The sequence below is a fragment of the Schistocerca cancellata genome, chromosome 5 (assembly GCF_023864275.1).
Source record: "Schistocerca cancellata isolate TAMUIC-IGC-003103 chromosome 5, iqSchCanc2.1, whole genome shotgun sequence".
Lineage (NCBI taxonomy): Eukaryota > Metazoa > Arthropoda > Insecta > Orthoptera > Acrididae > Schistocerca > Schistocerca cancellata.
The window spans coordinates 734,004,343-734,009,124 of NC_064630.1; positions in this window are offsets into that span (position 1 = coordinate 734,004,343).

Here is a 4,782-nt window from a genome sequence, read left to right on the forward strand (position 1 = left end):
CCAGTCTCTGTAAGGGAATAAATCTAATTTATCACTCATACTGGAAGTATTAAGCCATACTCACACTGAGTTTGGAATACATTTTCAAACAGGGTTCATAACATGATTTTCATTTACAGCTGGACTATTGATGTTTGCGACTTGTTGCAAAAACAACTGCTATCCTTCACTGTGTTGGTACAAATGAAAGGAAATATTGTTTCTGGCCTGCTACCACTAAATGGCACTGTATGGGGCTAGTGTTTGTTTACATTCTGACATATTGCATGTAGCAAAGAATAGCAACTGGGATTCCTAGTAATGGGAGGGGTGGGGGAGATGTCTATGGTAATCAATTCACGCCAGAAGTAGTACACACTTAAGTGCATGTTTACAAAGAGTGAATATTGTTTATGACAATGATGAATGTGTAATATATGTATTGTGGTCCTACCCTTTATAATTGACATCTGGAATAACATCTCGTGGCAACGTGGGAGTGACGATCTGGTAATCTACAGAGGAGGCAGTATTGGTTGGAAAAGCAGTAAAATAAACAGATGCTGCAATTACAGAGGGCAGTGATGCTTGACTAAAATATTAATTAAAACATAAAATTAACTTGGCTGTAACTGGCACATTATTTGTACAATGTAATATTGAAATATATTGTTGCAAGGGGGTCAAAGCACTTTTCAATTTGGCCACATTACAAGTTGGAAGAATTGCCTATTTTCTGACATCTATAGAAGACACATAGTCAGCAAAGAGTCGCATATCCGCAGCATTTTGCAATAATATAAATTTCACTGTACGGGGCTAGTACTTCATCTATCCCAAGTTTGAGTGTGTAGCACAAGAACTGATTAATTTGTGTAGTGTATTTTTGGGATGAGATTAGAGTAGGCAGTTCATGCCAAAATTGGATGACTAAAATTGTAGGCGAAGCAATAGACATGTGGGAACAGAATGATTTTATTGCTCAGAGTGCTATACCACGGCTGTAAGTTAAACAAGCAATAAATGAGGTTTTTATTTAAAGTCACAAAGCTGAATTTTTAATGAGTAGGTAGCAACCAGAAACATTTTTATTCCTGATTCCTTAAGCAATGTAGGCCAGTAGTTATCCTTTTGGCTCAGTCTGACAGTTTGATTTGAAATGAAAAGCAAACAACATTTTTCTCATGAGCCTATGTTAGATTAAATGTTAAAGAATTAAATCTTCTCACTATAAACTGGTTTAATATGAAAGAAAAACAAAAATATTAAAAGAAGAAGCTTGACTACCTAAGAACCGGACCTTATATTAATGAATGCTATGTAACAACTTATGAAACTCTCTGGTAAAGAATCTCCCAGCATATTTTAATTTTTAACAACATAAATACTTTCATTTAAATACCAATAATTATTTCTACAAATTGGAAAAAAAAAAAGGGTCAGGAGTGTTAAGGTGGTGTGTGTGTGTGTGTGTGTGTGTGTGTGTGTGTGTGTGTGTGTGTGTGTGAGTGTGGATTTTTTTTATTTTATTTATTTTTTCGTTGGGTGGGTTTACTTTTAACAAATTGTTCTATACAGAAAAATATGGTCAGATGAGGATTGTTGGTTTGATATTTCAACAACAAAAGCACAGCAAAATAGAATATTGTTTGTTGAATCTCTATGCCAGTGGTTATCAAGATTTCCGATAATGTAAACCCCCAATTTATTCAGAAAGTGATCTGCGGACCCCCTTGCAATGCTAACTAAAATTTCACATGGCATTAAAAAATGTGCTAATTAGAACTACCACTGACAAAAACATCAAGAAAAATAATGCTAGTGAATGAAATTTCAATTGAACATACAGGAACTTACAGTAATACAGTAAAAGTATAATAATACAGAAAATACAGTAATGCAGTACAGTAACTGGAAGTCAATGTATTTTATACTTTTTTTATTTATAATACAGAAAATACAGTAATGCAGTACAGTAACTGGAAGTCAATGTATTTTATTTCCTCAAGAAATCCACTTGATAAACCATGTTCTGAAATATGAGGTCACTAATGTGAGGAATGAAATTCTTCATTTTTCCATAATTCCACTGAAATCTGGAATAAGTTTTGTCACCATCAATATTAGTTCTGATTCCACATTAAGATGATTTTGCTTTAAGGCTTCAGTACTGCACAGAGCAGGAAAGGTCTGCTGAAGTAACTAAGTGGTAGGGGAAGGCACCAAATGTTGCAATGCCTAAACTTTGTTGTTTACAACTCTTCATACTCACAACGCACACATAACCAAAAGCAAAGTAGTTCATTTTCGCTGAAAACATTTTTCCATAAAGTGTTGTGTGAGAGTTCAAATAGCTGCTGTTGCCCTGTGTCAGAGATTTCGCCATTAGTGAAAGGATCTTCAATTTAACAATTACCAGGATGTGGGACAGCGAAATATTCTCAAAAACTTACAACTACTACTATTGAGTGTCTTCTGCACTTCAGCAGAGGGTTTTTCACCTGAAGAATCAATGAAGTCCCTCAGTATTGGAAATGATGAATTGTTATTTTTCTGTACTGGTACTGCCCACAGCTGCAGTTTGTTAATTGTAGCTTCAATTTTATACTCAACCTGCACAATATTGACATTTCTTCCTTGCAGGTTTAAGTTAAATTCACATGAGACAAGAGAAAATATGCACCAAACAGGCCACTCTTCACACAACCAACCAAAATAGCACAATTTCTCACTTGAAAAACAATGCTGCTTGTCTAAAAGAAACAAACATACTTAATTGTGCAGCTCAAAGAAATGACACAGAACTTTCCCTCTTGACGAACAACGCACTTTAGTATGTAAGAAAAGCTGTGTGTGTTCACTGCCAATTTCTTCACATAAAACTGTGAAAAGATGGGAATTTAGAGAACATGATTTAATGAAATTAACACATTTTGTGACTTTATCCAGAACATACTCCAAAACCACAAGCATTTTTCTCGCTGCTAAAGTTTATCTGTATATGAAGCAATTAGTATACTACTTCTGATGCTAAAGGTTTCACTCGAGTCATTAGACCCTCTTCCAACCTGTAAAAGTACCCTAACAAAGAAAGAATTTCTCTTGCTTGAAGTAGTCCTATATAACAGATGACCAGCTTCAGGCCAGTAATTTAGTAAAGTAGGGAAATATTTAGATTTAAATTTCTATTTTTTTAAGTACCTGAAAAAATATGTCTTGCATAACAGCTCTAAGTTATGTTTTATTACACCACATTTCAATTTTTAGGCGTCGCGGACTCTCTGGCTAGGAATCGCACACCCCTCTTTAAGAAATGCTGCTCTATGCAATAATATTGCTGGTATACGTGGTATGAGTAAAATTTTGTGATACAACTGCATCTATGATTAAGCAGAAAACTAACCATGTATGTTTAATTACAATCATCAGCATTTAAATCCCATTACTTGTTTTTGCAATGTGTCATAGAAATATTTACAAGGACAGTATTGTGCAGCTTTTGTCTAACATTCACTTTCTGAGCAAATTCACAATGCTCAGCCCCTTTCGCTTGTTGGGTAACGTTCCACACTAAAAAATAAAATTTATAAAGATAACCCAACTGTTGTGGACTTGTCAAGAAGTTCTCCTGTAATCTTTTCATTCATGATCTTATACCATTGAGATCATAGTGTAGGATGAATTTTGGGATCCTTTTTGAGCTCATTCATTGTAGATGTTTTTTCCAGTTGTTTTGGTAGTTTTGAATATAATGTATGAAGGTTTCCATTTTAAGTTCCTTCAACACATCTTCATTTGTTTTGTGATCACATTTGGTATAACCAACTATTTGTCTCAAGAATTTCATTTCACAGGCTGTTTGTCTTTTCTTTACACTCACTGTCCAGGCTTTCCTGCAGTAGCACAGGTCTTGCTAAGGTCTTATAAAAGCACATACTGGTGTGCTTCTGTTCTTGCGGGGGATATTACACCATTAATTACTTCCATTGTTGTTGTATGCATTGTGGCTTTTTCAGCTAAGTCAGCTATTCGCAAAAAGTAAAGCACCTAGATTTGTGTGTGTGGGTGGTGGTGAAAGATCACATCCTTGTCTAACTCCTACATGTATTCTGCTTTACTCTGATAATTTGTCCTCTTTCTTCACACAAATTAAATTTGTTCTGTAAATTTTGTGTGTGTTATCGGCAAGTTCCTGGGAAACTTTAATCATCTGCCAGAATTTGTAATAATTTCCGTTGACCTTATCAAACTTTTTTTTTTTAAATCAATGAAGGCAATGTGTGTTTCTAGATGAATTCTCTACGCAAAAGACTATACAGGGTGAAAAGTATTTAAACCGACAAACTCTGGGAGGTTTTAAGGGAGATCAAAACAAATATTTTAAGACGTTGGAGGCCGTATTACGCTCTTCAGTTGATAGAGGCCGTATTACGATCTTCAGTAGTTAGAGGGCATATTACACTCTTCAGTTGTAGGCAACTGGTATCCACCAGTTTAGTAGTGCATTGTCTCTGTTTACTAATGGAGCGATACACCTGGAGTGAGTACAGAGATATGGTTAGTGCGTACTACATAGTGCACCACAATGGACGAGCTTCACAGCGGGTTTATCAACAACAATATCCTAATCGCCCTATTCCGCATCATATGACCTTTGATGCTGTGTACCAATGTCTGCGTGAGACCAGGTCATTTAGCAGATTAGCTGGACAGGGATGCTGTCGCACGGTATGAACGCTGCAATTTGAGGAAGCTATCTTGCAGCATGTGGAGCGGGATCCTTCAATCAGCACTCGTGCAATT